The sequence below is a fragment of the Trichosurus vulpecula genome, chromosome 2, assembly GCF_011100635.1.
Source record: "Trichosurus vulpecula isolate mTriVul1 chromosome 2, mTriVul1.pri, whole genome shotgun sequence".
NCBI classification, from domain to species: Eukaryota; Metazoa; Chordata; class Mammalia; order Diprotodontia; family Phalangeridae; genus Trichosurus; species Trichosurus vulpecula.
The window spans coordinates 103,553,101-103,568,844 of NC_050574.1; the positions used below are offsets into that span (position 1 = coordinate 103,553,101).

Sequence of the window (15,744 nt, forward strand, 5' to 3'; positions counted from 1 at the left end):
TCGTAACTGCCTCTGTAACTGCCTCTGGCTCCAACTGTCGCTGTAACTGTCGCTGTAATGGCCTGAAGTCTTTGTTCAGCTTTCTCCCGTAGGTTAGCTCTGCTACTGGCAGCTCCTGCTTCAGCTGTGTCTGTCGCTGTGGCTGTAACTGACGTAACTGTCGTAACTGCCTCTGTAACTGTCGTTGTAACTGTCGCTGGCTCAAACCGGAAAAGGAAAGAGAGAGCTCTTCAAACTGTCCTCTCCCCTCTTATAGGGTTTTTGACATCATCAAGCTCCGCCCGAATGACCAGGGCCGATTGGTTCCTGAGTTGGCCCCTCCCCCTAGCATAGACATTAACACCTCCCCTCAGCCAGCCCCATGACTCATCACACAGGAAGCTGTCTGCTTCCCGGCATGCTCCCCGGGCCTCCTGCCCCGGAAGAGCAAGCCACAGTGTCCAGAGGCTCAATGAGGTAAGCTGAGTCATTCAAAGAAAACAAAGGCCATTCTGGTTACAAGTGGGTTATATTATTTTGGCATTCATGCTAATTTTGACATCAGTCTAGGAAGTCCCTGAAAGTGAGGAGGCCACCAGGTTGCTTAAGGAGGAGTAAATTGCACCAGGTTGGAAAAAAAAGGTAGGCCAAAGTGCATATACTGATCAGTAGTGGAAACAGTTGGTGAGTAGCCCTTGAGTATCCAGTCTGGGTGGGATAAGGGGAATCAGTATTTTTTTTCAATAGGAATTGTCTGTAACTTATGAATCTGACATTTGGCCTCTGTCTAAAGATGTTGCTTCGGAAGGGGAAAAAAAATCTTTCCACAGTTAGAAAAAGCCTTCTGGTTAGGAAGAAGATCCTTTTTGAAGAAAAATAATGATTATGTCTCCCTTATCCCTTAAAAATTTAAAAACCAAACAACCAAAATAACAACAACGACCTTTCTTGTGACTCTCCCATCCCTTCAAACCCTTATTGTAACTCTCTTCCCTTTTATTACAAATATCATAGAAAGTGATGTTGTTCAGTCTTTTTTTAATCGTGTCTAACTCTTTGTGACCCCTTTTGGGGTTTTCTTTGCAAAGATACTGGAGTGGTTTGCCATTTTTTCCAACTCATTTTATGGATGAGGAAACTGAGGCAAACAGGGTTAATGACTTGCCCAGGGTCACACAGCTAGTAGGTATCTGAGGCTGGATTTGAACTCAGGAAGATGAGTCTTCCTGACTCCAAGTCTGACACTCTGTCCACTATTGCCACTTAGGTGCCAAGCTGATCATAGAACATAGTCTGCACTCAATACATCCAAGTCGTAGGATCATAGATTTAAAGCTGGAGGAGACAATAGAGGCCATCAGGCTCAACTCCCTCATTTGTGTTTAAGGAAACTGAGAGATTAAATAATTTGGCAGTGGTCTTTATGGCTAATAAGTGCCTCTCTGAGGTGTGGTTTGAACCCAGATCTTATTAATCCCAGATCCAATGCCCTATCTATATTTATACTGTCTCTTATTTCCTTGGTACTTTACTTCTTATACTTTCCTATCTGGTTTTTGATTCTACCTCTTCACTTTGTTCTCAAACGTCACCTCTTAATGGCTAAATCCAATATTTGATCTTTCCACAGTATTAGATGCTGTTTTTTAACTGCCTTCTCCTGAATACTCTCATTCCCCTTGATTTCTGTGAAACTGTTTTATCTTGGTCTTCTCATATGTCTGATAGCTCCTTCTTAGTCTGCTTCAATGGTTTACCCTTATATAAGTCAGGAGAGACCTGGGTTTGAACATTTACATTAGTAGAAGTTTCCTTACCAAGAGTTCTATACAACAATGGAATTACAGGTCTCTCTCCTCCTCCGCCACCCGCAACCAAAAAAACCATGACAGGAGTCAAAATAATGAAATAGTGTCTGCTTCAGATCTGTTGGGATACTGGTTCTGCAATCTCATGTGTTAGTTATATTTTCTAGCTTTCTTTCATTCCCAGATTTGATCAAAACAACTCTAACTTCAACTGAGCGTCAATAATATGCCAGGAAAAATCATACTAACTAGCTGACTCTATATAGAAATTTATACATTGCCTTCCCAGGCTTGTATATCAGCTTTCTGCTTTTCCTTGTGGATAGATATCCCTCAAAATGTATGAAGACACCTAACTAAATAAAGCTTTCCTCTACTCTTTTCAAAGATACCTTTGGTAGATGTATAGTTTTTTTGGGAGGGTGGACCTTGATATGGACCCTTGATTATGTTGTGGTCTAGGGGAGATATGAACCCTGAATGCAAAGGCAAAGGACACAGGTCTGCCTCTAAAGAATTCAACCACTTCTTTCAGTCCAAATAATGTTTATTGTATCACCAAGATAAGCAGGTCATATTTTAAGAATCTGTGCTATTTGTGACACCAATACAAGAAGACCAGATTTTAAGAATCTGAGCCATTTAATGGGGGCAAGATGGACACTTTTATATGGAAAGACTGTGGGAACATCTGGATGTGATCAAGCAGTGGCCAGTAGCCTAGAGGTAGCAGAGAAGGGGTCTAGATGGGATTAAGGATGGGAAATTGCCTAGTGTGGTCCAGAGGTAACCCACAATGAAGGTCTGGATTGGGTAAGAAGTAACAGAGAATGAAGAGTTCAGGAGTGGTAGAGCACAATGAACAGTTGAGAGGATTATTGAGTATCTAGGTGGGGATGTGTGGGAAAGTTCAGGAGCTGGATTGTGTTTTGGGGGGTCCAGGTCCCATACGCCATTTTCACTGATTTATGGAGCTAACCATGAGGAACTCTCCCTACCAATACAGATCTTCAACTATTCTGCCCTTATTAGTTTTAGAGGATTGCCTGGGACTCTAAGAGGTTCTGTGATGTGCCTCAGGCCACACAGTCCATATGTGTCCAAGGAACCCAGACATTCTTGACTCCCAGGCCTGTTTTTTATTCATTGCACCATGCTTTCTCATTCTTGTGACATTTTGTAGAGATGAAGAAAAAAGCATTGAAATATGAAACAGTAACTATTGATAATTTTTAGTCATCTGGTTTTTAATAACTAGGCCTGGAATTTTTTATATTAATAAGGGTATTCTCTTCTTTCACATTTCTTGAGAATAAATTTCTCAATATCCTTGAAAATGTGTTATGACTAGTACTGGACCTCCTCTGTGCATACTTGGCTTAGTTTAATTTAACAGAGATATTAAATGAAGTCAATCACTTAAGTTCAGTCAATTGCACAAGAACTGGAATAATTCTACAAGAAATTCACATGACAAGCACCTGGATGTTTTAGTTGACTGTAAGTTCAAGCTGAGTCAGTAGTTTATATGGCTGCCAAAAAGGTAATGCAACCTTGGCTACAGAAAAGTTATAATGTCTAGAGCAAGGGAAGCAACGACTGACTCTCGTCTTTGGTGGTCAAAACACATCTAGATAACTGAAAGAGAAAATAAAAAGGAGTATAACCTGGATATGGCGTGGTCTTAAAACAGAGGACTTCGGGTAGACTTTGTAACCCCCTTTACTTATTCCAAATATGTCACCCACAGTGCCCTAAATTCCAGTCCTAGAAGTTTTGAAGCCATGTAGCAGACAGAGCCATTTTATGTCTGTAGTCAGGAGAGTTAATACCAATGGAGTAACATTACAGGCAAGAAGATTTCTGCTCAATATTAGGAAGAGATTTTTTGGCAGAAATGCCTAACAGTGGCATCTATCCAGTTCACCCTTGGGTTATTTTTATATCATTGTCATGGAAATATTCAGTCATACCTGAATTAACACTTGCCAAGATTGCTGATGAAAGTGATTTCCCGAATGGAATAGTCGCTTGAACTAGCTTCTTTCTATTGTGATTGGAAAGTATATTCCAGTTAATTGAAAGTGAATTGAGGAAAGGCATGGGTGTGCCTAGGTGGACTTAGAAAATGTGTTATGTAACACACTTACAAATTATCATCACAAATATTATTCCATTTGTTCCTTAACAAAAATCCAGTCGGGAAGTTAGAAGTCATTTGACAAATGTTAATTTTTATATCTTGCCCAATGCTGTATCTTCCCCTAAGTAATGTTTAATTCATATTTATTCTGCTAATGAATAAAAGGGTATTTCCCTCTAAAAGCTGATTTTTATATAAAAATCTCAAATATTGCTTTTTAAAGACTTAGAATATTTGATAGATAACAAGCAACACTGCCATCTAGTGTTAACTAACCCAAATTTGAATCACAATAGTATTTAAAGCCACTAAGACTCCATTGTTCATGGCAAGCAATTTAATCATGTACAGTGACTCAGATATTACAACTGTATGACTCTAAATAATTACATTTGAAATACAAGGTATGAGTGACAAACAAGGAGGCAAATAGGTAGTTGCCTAGCATGCATCTAAGAGTGGACTTTTCAGGTACTGTCATGTATTTGAACCTACATTGCCAATATTATATAATCCTTGAGATTTTGAACTCAAATAGAAGAGAATTGTTCAAGAGGAGAAACTTTAATACTAGTCTTTAAAAGATGTGGAAAGTCTACTGCCTGTTATGTAATTTTTTTGATTATTTATTTTTAGTTTTCAACATTCATTTCCACAAGATTTTGAGTTACAAATTTTCTCCCTATCTCTCCCCTCCCCCAAGGGCAGGAGAGGTTAGATGACTTGCCCAGGGCCACAAAGCCAATGTGCTTCAAAGGTGGGATTTGAACAAAAGAAGTTTTCGACTTCCAGGCTGACTCTCTCTTCTCTATACCCTCTTTAATATTGTATTTGAGAATTATAGTATTGTGTCCCTGCAAAAAAAATAACACTTGAAAGTTTATGCTTCCTATGATTTTAGATAGGGCTTTTTCCCCCTCCTGCTCCGTGCTTCTTTCTCTATTTCAGTTTATACTTTGATACATTTAAGGGATCCATGATCTCATTGGTGTGGGTACTTTTTTCCATTGGTCTAAGTTTGTACCTAGTGTTTACTGTGCAAATGATTCTTTTCCTTGTACTTCCTTAAATTCTTCACTAAAGAATTTACTCAAAGCATTGAAGGACTTTGTGAGTCTTTTAATATTTCATTCCTACCATCCTGATATTCTGATTGTTCTTCTCTTATTCCAGATCAGTGAGGTTGAACTCTCCTATTTCCCACTGTTCCCCTACCCTGATGAAGAAAAACCCTTCCCCTAAACTACAGAAATGAGTAGACAAGGGAATGGATGCTTGTGAGAAATTAATGCAGCTACATCTTTCAGAGTTTTAAGGGACTAGGGAATTGGAAAAAGACTTTATTTGTTTTCTCTTTTGAAACAGAATTTATTGATATATTTTGTTTTTACATTGTCTGTATTTCCCCATACCCTTCCCCTTTCCTAGAGAACCATCTCTTGGAACAAAGAATCTAATTTTTTTAAAAAAGGATGAGAAAAAAATTCAGTAAAGTCAATCTACACATTGAGAAAATCTGATATTATGTGCAGTGTTGTAAACCTGTTGATATCCCCATTCTTCTATAAAAGATAAGGATTGGAAGTTTCTTAACATTTTTCTCATCCAAGATTATTTTTTTTCTCATTTTGTATTATCCAGTTTTGATTGTTTTAGTGTTGTTCTTTCCATTTACTGTATTGTCATTGTAGATTTCATTTTCCTGGCTTTGCTTACTTCACTTTATTGATCTTCTGGGACTATATGTATGGCAGTAGAATCTCTCGGTCAAAGAATATAGATATTTTATTCACTTATTTGCCTAATTCCAAATTGTTTTCTAGAATGGTTGTAGATATTTGTACTTCTACTACCCCATTAGTATTTTCTGAAACAATTAGTAGAATTGTAGGTTCTGTGTTGGAGGTACCCCAGAGACCATCTATTCCAGCCAGTGTTTGAATCTTCTATTATTCTTCTGCTAATTTAAGTAAAAATCTTCTTTGCAATGTCTCCTACAAATGTTCATCCAACCAATGCTTTAAGACAATTACTCTTGGCAAAGAACCCATTGCTTTCTAAGACTGTCCATTTTGTTTTGGGGATAGCTCTCACTATAGTTAATTTTTCTTTCACCCATTTTTTTCCCTTACCAAGTGCTCCTGATTCTGCCACCTAGGGCTAAGTAGAACAATCCTATTTCCACATGATAGTTTTCAAATACTTGAAGACAGTTTTTATGCCCTTATGAAATTTTCTCTTTTTTAAGATACATATTCCCAGTTCTTTCAAATAATCCTCATGACATCACTTCTAGTTGCTTCGTCTTGATATTTCTAGTTTATATATGTGCTTCCTACAATATAGTGTCAAAAGTGTGGTCTGATCATGCGGAATACAGCAGAGCTGTCATCTTTTCCTTCCCTTAAAGGGAAATATAGATGTTATTTTCAAACTTTATGCCCTAGAGTTTTCATGATAGTTTTTAGCTTATTTAAAATCTTTCAAGACATAACTAAATCATATAAAATCTATGAACTAAAATTTCTCATAAAAACCATATAGAAAATTCTCCACTAGGGGATGCCAGATCAAAAAAGATAACTCCTGGATGTGTTTCCTGAAGATACAAAAATCTCCATTCCATCAAAAAAAAAAAAAAAAGAAATGATTTCTAAGTGAGAAGGGGAAATGATGCTTTCATGTATGTAGTACAATCATATTTTCCCCCATCTATTTAGGATGTTTATTAGACTTTCATCTCTGGGACTGCCTAATTTGATTAAAAATATTAACTATTTTATTCACCAGTCATAGAAATTATTGCCTTCCTAAGAAATGTCTTCCTTTTCACATCTGCCCTTTCCCTGTTCAGTAACAATATTTCATATGAGGATAGTAAACACTATTTACAGAGATGATGTTCTGCCAGTAGTAATTTAGAGTTCCCTTAAGCCCTACCACTTTTATTTCAAGAAAAACATCTGACTTCCGCAAACAGTTCATATTTCTTAAAATAGTGTCACTTCATGCTGACTTCATAACGAGCATGCAGACATGATATTGCCTCTACTATTCATGTTTGAAGGATGCTCTTTTTATTGAAAACATGTGTTGAATAGACCAAGATACTCACAGATGGTGTACTAAACGTGTTTGGTTTAAAATTAGTTGAGAAAGTGTTATATCAGTCCCAAAGGATGATCATCTTTGAAAAGTTCTTCTCATGGTGAAAACTGGTAGTTGGCACTGTGTAAAGAGCCAGGGGCTTAAGGTCAGGAAGACCTGATTTGGAATCTTGTCTTGGATACTTACTAGCAGTACAATGACCTTTATGTGCTGCACTTTCCCCAGATGTGAAAAGGAATAATAACACCTACCTCACACAGTTGTTCTAAAGCTCAAATGAAGTAATTTATATGAAAAACAAAACTTAAATGCTACATAAATATTAGTTATTATTTGTTGTGGTAATCAGCACGATGCTCAGTTTATATAAGGACCTCAGTGGTCAATGAGCATTTAATAAGCCTTGACTATATAGAAAAAATCCCAACTATATGCTTTGCTCTATTCCTGTTTTCTGGTTTCCACTAACATACTTATCTGAGGTCAAGCTAAGTCTTTCATACTGCTGACTACAACACCACTGCAAGAATGCCTCTTCAAAAATCCCTTGGGAATGATGCAATATTTTTGCCCAACTAAGTTTAAAGCAGGGGCAGCTAGGTGGCAAAGTGTATAGAGCACCAGTCCCTGAGTCAGGAGGACCTGGTTTCAAATCCCATCTCAGACACTTGACACTTACTAGGTGTGTGACCCTGGGCAAGTTACCTTGAATGCCTCATAACACCCCCCCCAAACAAACAAAACCAAAATAAAAAAAAATAACCCAACCCCAAAACAATGTTTAAAACAGACAAGTCCCATATATTAGATACTGTGCTGGTCATGGGGGTGGGGAGAATGACACACAAATCTTTACATGCATTATCTCTTTTGATTCTCACAATAACCCAAGAAGACAATGCTATTATCATCCCTTTAACAGCAATAGAATATTAATAATAACAATAATAGGTAACATTAAAGGTTTCAGAGTGCTTTACAAATATTACCTAATTTTTAAAATCTGATTACCTAATTTATGAAAAAAGTGCTATTTTCTCCATGATACATTTGAGGAAACTGAAGCAGACAGAAATTGAATGGCTTGCCCAGCATCATACAGCTAGCTGATAAGTGGTGAGACTAGATTTGAACTCATGACTTTCTGATTCCAGGCCTAGCATTTTAGTACCACCTAGCTGACTCATTTTACAGTTATCAGAACCGAGGCTCAGAAAAGTTGACAGACTTACTGTGTGTCATGAAGGCATTATGGTTCCCATCTCTCCATTATAAATTTTTCCCTCTCTTCCCCCATTCTTCTTTGTTTGCTTTTATGAACTTAACAATCAGCAACAAACACACATACATTTCAATATACAAAAGAACAAAGAGCATTATATATGGAATGGCAAATTTCTACTATAATCATTTTTGTTTTGAAAAATTTTCCCCATTTCATTTCCAAATGAGGGAGAAATGAAACTAGAACAGGAAGGAACATAAATAAGGGGAAAACCATGCTGGAGGTGCAGTGGAATACTTTTTATTTGCTCGAGAGTAGAAAAAGCCCTCCAGATAATGATGGCTGCTCTTCTCATTCCATTTTCCTTGTTTCTCATGATTTTATCCAGACCTGATCAAAAATTCTTTTACTAAGTGTCTTTGGGATACATTTTCAATTGTTTGAGGTTCTTTGAATATAAAAATTGACATTAAAAACCTTTGCCTGTGATTACTAGATGAACAAAATCTTAACTCTCAGGAATTCCTTTTAAAGCTGTTGATAAAGTCCTTTTCGCCTAGTAATTGAGATGCTCTGCTTGCTGAAGTGATCCTGATAGGCCTTCATTACTTTTGCTTATTCTGCTAAATAGTCTTTTGTAAATAATAACATTTTCTCAATTACTAGGTCAGGTTAGTGGAGCACATTTTCTTATGCTGACCTAGAATATACCCTCTTTGGAACCTCTTGCCAGCTAGTGTCTGTAGATCCTATTTTTCTCTTCCTCTCTCCATCTTCCACATACCTAACAGTATAATCTAAAGAACAGGTCTGATCATGTGCTTCACTGTTCAAGAATCTTGCTTCCCAATGCTAGCTCCTCAGGTTGGTATTTAAATTCCTCTACGATATGGCTGAAGCCTACCTTTTCAGATTTATTTTACATTGTTTCTCTTCAAAACCTCAATGTTTCAGCCAAATTGGCATACTTCTGTTTCCAGTAATTGGCATTCCATCTCTCCCCTCCATTTCTTTGCACAAGCTGGGCTACATCTCTGGAATGCCCTCCTTCCTTGACTCTCCTTTAAACACTTTAAACTTTATAGTTCACTTTAAGGAAACATCAACTCAGGTGCTACCTCCTATAATTATGTTGATCCCTCTAGTTGTTAGAGATCTTTCTCTTTTCAAATTAAAAAAAAATTATTTATCTGTTTACACATATACCCCTTAAAGCGTATTAGCTCTTTTAATGCAAAGATTTAAAAAAATGTCTTTGAGTTCCCATAGCCTAGTACATTGCCTTACAACTCAAAAATATAGAACAATAAGTGAACTGGGGGGGATGGGCATGAGATGGAGGTGAGTTGCAGGGGAACACAGGGCTAGGGACAGGGGTAGTATGAGCAATAAGACACTGTGGTTGTATGGAAGAGTATACAGAGAATGAATGGGAAGTTGGATACTGTTAAATGGATGGGGGCAGTCAACTTTTGTGGTCTCAATTCTTCATTTGCTGTAGTGAACTAGGTCCATGGGAAATACTTAGAGGAATTTTGACCTTCCCAACCATAATTGTACTTGGTGAATAGAAACTGTGCCCAGAAATATTCTATGTAATATACAACAAAGAACTATACTTGTATTTTAAGTTGAGGTAGACTGACCCAGGTTAGTTAGTGGGGCAATTTATGGTCATGTAACAGAGTAAACCTATGTGGCCTATATAGGAACTAAAGCCCCAATTTTTCCTAGCCAAATAAGTCATACTTTTTTAAGCTGAGAGGTAGCTCCCATAGTACCATGGTGCTTCATTTCTAGCTGCTTTTGGCCTTATGGTGATCGTCACATGTTTTCCTATGGTCCCTGATGACTTTGGGAGATTGAGACCAGTATTTGGATGTTATATTTCCCTTGCCATCATCAGTAAACTTTAGAATTTCAATACTTTCATTTTCAATGAATGCCAGTGAAAGGATGTTTTGTTTCTCTCTGTGCAACTTTAAAATGTACTATTAGAATTTTTTTCAAGTGATAATTCAATTGAATATTTCTTTATTTTGTCATTCTCCTCCTCTTCTCCCTTTCACACTTCACATAGCTAGCAATTTGTTATGTCTTAATTTGTTATGACTTTATGGTAGATATTGTTGTATGTCTCCTATATCAAAAAGATAACATAATTTCATTAAACACCTTGGGAGAAGCCCCCTGCCCTGCCTTTTTTCTGTTATTCTTCTTATGGCAATATGGTTGCATGATCTTCATGGAAATGACTTTTGGGTGATACAGCTGTTTTTCATTTGAATTAAACTTAATTTTTTTGAACTGATTATAGGGTGTTTTGAGAATTACTTCTTTTTCCTATGCAGATCTGATCTGCCTTTTGGCTTGCTTCTAGAAAAGGGCTTCTTATGATAAGCTCTCAATTATTTGCCAATGAAAAATAGAAGTGTCACAGATAATGGGAAACAGTAGGTGATCTGATCAGAGCACACAACACTAAACTTGGAGCCTGAGTTGGAATTCTTGAACCTTGGCCTTTCCACTTACTAATTGTTTGATGATGGTGAACAAACATGATAATGACGATGTTTCACATTTATGGTTTGCAAAATACCTTGCGTAGAACAGTCCTGTGAAGTCAGTGATGAAGCTTTTATTATCTCCATTATATAGGTGAGGAAACCGAGGTCTAGAGAGATCACAAAGCTAGTCACTGCTAGAGCTGGGATTCTAGCATGTCTCCTGACTTGAAGGCTGGGGTCTATCCATTGTACAAATTCTCAGTCTGTTACTTTTCATCTTTGTGGCCTCTGAAGTCACTTAACACCTCCGAGGTCTTTCTGAGTTTTCTCATCTGTGTGGGTAATAATACATCTGAATATCTCACGAGACAGTCATGAGGAAAGTGAGAGCCAGAAGGACTAGTTTCATGTCACAGGTCTGCCACTAATTACCTTTATGATCTTATGCAATCGCTTAACCTCTGGGGCCTCAGTTTCTTTATCTGTAAAATGGGGGGGGGAAGGAACTGACCAGATGATCTCTGAATCCCTTCCAATTTAAATCCATGTCACTTTGAAACTGTGAGCTATTACTATCATACATATATTCCTATATACATATACTCCCATATATTGTTGTTAGTTGTTTCAGTCATGTCCATCTCTTTGTGACCCCATTTGGGGTTTTCTTGGCGAAGATGCTGGAGTGGTTTGCCATTTCCTTCTCCAGCTCATTTTACAGATGAGGAAACTGAGGCAAACAGGGTTAAGTGACTTGCCCTGGGTCATACAGCTAGTAAGTGTGGATTTGAACTCAAGTCTTTCTGACTCAAGGCTCAGTGCTGTCTTCACTGCACCGCCTTGTAGTAGCTCTCTGTCTGTCTCCCTCCACGTATACATGTATGTATAAGTATACATGTATATGTGTATATATACATACACTCATATATATAAAACATACACACACATTAATCTTTGACAGATTTCTAATTCATCAAGTTGACTTGGCTTATGGCTCTGTTCTCTGTGCTATAGAAACTTGCCAAAAAAAGGGAGATCATGACAACTTCCCTCATCATCATTCACTATTTATTACCTTCCTTCTCCCTCTCCCTCTCTATCACCCTGTCCTTCTCTGTTTCCCTCTCTGCCTTCATCTCTCTTTCCATCTCCCCCTTCTCCAAAGGAAGGTAAATTTTGATAGATGAGAGCTGCCTCATTAACTTGGAGTTTACTGGCTAGATTTCTTTCTCAGAAGACCAAACCTTAAACCCATTTCACTCTGGAGCTCATAGATAGGACAACAATAGGTCTCTGCCCAAGCACCACTTAATGGTTATTTTTTGGGCCCTCCTGGCTCATAGTGAATGTAAATAGTAACTGTTTCTCTTTTGTTCAGTAACGCTGAGGGTCTTCCCTTCCCAGTTTGATTTTTTTTTTATTAAAGGAGCTATTCTTTGACTCCTTAAAGAAGCCCATTCACTGAATGGGCATTATCTTAAAGTGAGCACCTAAAAACACCTTAGCCTAAAAGGGCCAGGGTGTTCCAATGCATCCTGGGCCATCTCCAGTGGTCCTGATGAATATCTGGTCACTTGACCCAGATGGCTTTGGAGGAGAAAGTGAGGCTGGTGACCTTGCACAGCCCTCCCTCGCTCAAAATCAAAGTCAACTGCAAGTCATGTTATTACCTCCCTGATGTCATGGTCCTCTTTGAGAATGAAGGAGAAACACAACAAAAACCTTCCTTCTGAGTTCAGAACTCCCAGTGAAGCACTAGAAATACAAAGATTTATATAGGCCCAGTTCCTGGCCTGGAACAGATCACACAGGTCTGGTGGGGAAGACTTCAGAAAGATATTGCAAAGCAGCCTAGTAAATGCTGAATGTCAAGCCCAGGTGTCTAGTTAATAATCTTTAGGCTTCCTGCATGGACAGCATGTCTGATTATTCTTGCTAACCTTTAAGAGTATATGTGGATCAAGCTCCAGGGAAGTAGATGGGCTTTTGAATTGTTCCAGTTGATGGGAATGGGATGCTTTGGTATGCGAGATGATAAAGGCTGTTATGCCCAAGATATATCTCTTCTTCATTCAGTCAAAGAACCTATCATATGACTAGATAGATGTATGTAGTGTGTATGTGTGTGTTTGTATTTGTGTGTGTGTATGTGTGTACCATGTAGGTATTGGCTGAATGTCTCATATTTTTCTTTTGCAGGCATTTATGGCATATTGGGTTTGTAATCAAAAGACCAGTGTTCAAAATTCTGTCTGTTATTTCTTATCTCTGTGGCCTTAGGTGAGGTTCTTAACTTCTTTAAGCCTCATTTTTCTCTTTTTTTTGGAGGGGGGAAGGCAGGGCAATTGGGTTTAAGTGACTTGCCCAAGGTCACACAGCTAGTAAGTGTATCAAGTGTCTGGGGTCAGATTTGAACTCAGGTCTTCCTGACTCCAGGGCCGGTGCTCTACTCACTGCACCACCTACTTGCCCTAAGCCTCATTTTTGTTACCTACAAAATAAAGATAATTATTTTTGCATTACCTAAAAAGATGTATAGAGATCAATGTGATATTCTATATAAAGTGCTTAAAACATTTAAGTGAACATATGTTAGGCATTTACTACATTCAACTAATGTATTAACCACTAGGGATAATAATGTACAACTCATATACTAGGCCTTAGGGATACAAAAATGAAATAACACAGACTGCCCTTACATAACATTTTACACTGCATTCAGGGTAGGAGGGGAGAAAAAGAAGAGTACACAAATTACTATGATTCAAAGAAGACTATAATCAATGTAAAGGAGAAATTTAGTTCTAGATTCACTTTCTTCTCCATCCTATCTGTTGCCATTATCCAAGAGGACTTGATCACCTATATTGGCAAACCTTATATTATTCTACCAGTGCAATCCTTTAACCTCCTTAGCACCATTGGTCTAATTTTAGCCAAACACTAACACAGTCACATCTTAGATTTCACTAGCTCAAAGATATCAAAATACGTCTAAGATCGTATGCTCAAAATCTGCTATCTGTCCACAACCTGTTCTTCTGTCTCTTCGATCTCTTTCAGCCATGTTGAACTTTTTGTTTACCCTCTTTACATCTGGTCTAATTACTCACTTTTATTCTTTTATTGCATTTGCCCTGCCATGGCTTCAGTTATTTCTATGCTCATTCTTGATCCCAAAGTTGTTCCATTAAATGTTAACTAGTTGTCATAGAATTCCATACCTCCTGACCTTATGTTATTCCTGACCTTATTCTTGGGTAAAAGTTAGGCATAAAATCCTTATTCCCGGGTGAAACTCACTATCTGGTTTTATTACTTCTATACTGCTGAGGGTTTTTAAGGGAAAATCTTACGATGGTTTTAGTCAGTCAATAAAAATTAACAAACATATTCGGAAGCTTTTAGGGGAAAGAATCAGTTTTATTCCAGCATATTGAGTTTGAAATAGTTGTAGTACATCTCGTTGGAAATATTCCAGAGACGTTTGTTGAAACATGCTTGGAGTTCAAGAGGGATGCTAGAGATTGACATATTGTTATATATATACAAAAAATCATAGCTGAATCTCCGGAAACTGATGAGAAAGTGGGTAGAGAGTGAAAAGAAGAGGACTCAGGCTTACATTGTGAAGTATAACTATACCGAGGTGGGTAGGACATAGGTGATGATCTAGCAAAGGAATCTGGGAACAAATGGACAGAAAGTTATGAGGAGAACCAAGAGATCAATCCTCCAGATTGGGGTGGGGGGAGAAACAACAGAGAGAATATATAGGAAGAAGAAGTGATACAGGTTCACATTCTCTAGGGAGGTCAACAAGTTTGAGAAATGAGAAGAAGGAATCAGACTTTTCAGCTAAGAGATTATTAGTAATCATGGAGACAGAATTTTCAATTGAATAATGAGGCCAGAAGTTAGACTAAAAGGAGTTGAGAAATTACTGAAATGTGAGAAAACTGATGCAAAGCTTGTATATAGTTTATTGTAGATAGCTAAGAATAAATAAATATAAAGTCTGGCTATGGAAGGGTAAGACAGAGATAAAACTATTGATTGAAAGGATGGTAGGATCAAGTGAAGATTTTTTTTATGAACTAGGGATATCTGAACAGATTTTAATATTTTTTCCAAGTACATGTAAAAACAATTTTTAACATTCTTTTTTTATAATTAAGTTTCAAATTCTCTTTGAGCATATCTTTAGGCAATAAGGGAGGATTCACTGGATAAGGAAAGAATAAAAATTAGGTAGAGAGAAGGGACATTCATCTTCAAAAGCTACTGGAAGAGGTACTGACCACCAAAGTAGAAAGGTTGACATTTGTAAAGATGAACCATTTTTTTTCCTGTTAAGACTGAAACAAAGAAAGAGAAAGGGGGTGATGTGGAGGTTCCTTGAAGTTTAGAGCTGGGAACAAGGGGAAGTTTATGTTTGATGTCTTCATTTTTTTTCCAGTGAAATATGAGTCAAGATCTTATGGTGAAAGTGAATGAAGGAGTGAGTGGCATAGTTGGCTTGAGGAGAAAAGAAAAGTTTTGAAACAGAGACAGGAGTGGGATAAAAAAAATCATGGAATTCCTGTTCACCCTTTAAAGCCCAACTTGAATGCCACCTCCTCTATGAAGTAATGCCCTTACCCTTTGGATCTCACATAGCATTCTACTACGTGTTGGGTGTTATGATATCTTTTATTCATGTCTTATTATCTTGCAATTCCCTAGGATCGTAATCATATTCCATAAATTTGTAATTATATTACATAAATCTATGGAATAAATCTATTTTAAGCTTCACCAAGACAGGCATCATATCTTATCCACAATTTGCATTTCCAGTCAGTCCTAGCACAATGCTCTTAACAAATTAGACTCTTGATGTTTGTTGTATTGAATTGTCCAGGTCAGATGTGATTGAAGCCTGGACTAGGATGGCTGCAGTGAGAGTAGACTGGACAGGATAATTGGAAC

At 37.5% G+C, this 15,744-nt stretch overlaps 1 protein-coding gene across 2 annotated transcripts in view; it reads left to right on the forward strand.

Annotated features, from left to right (window-relative positions):
- The window catches only part of NOX4 (NADPH oxidase 4), a 246,095-nt gene that overhangs the window by 25,517 nt on the left and 204,834 nt on the right, over positions 1-15,744 (forward strand). The gene's annotated exons all lie outside the window — the stretch shown is intronic.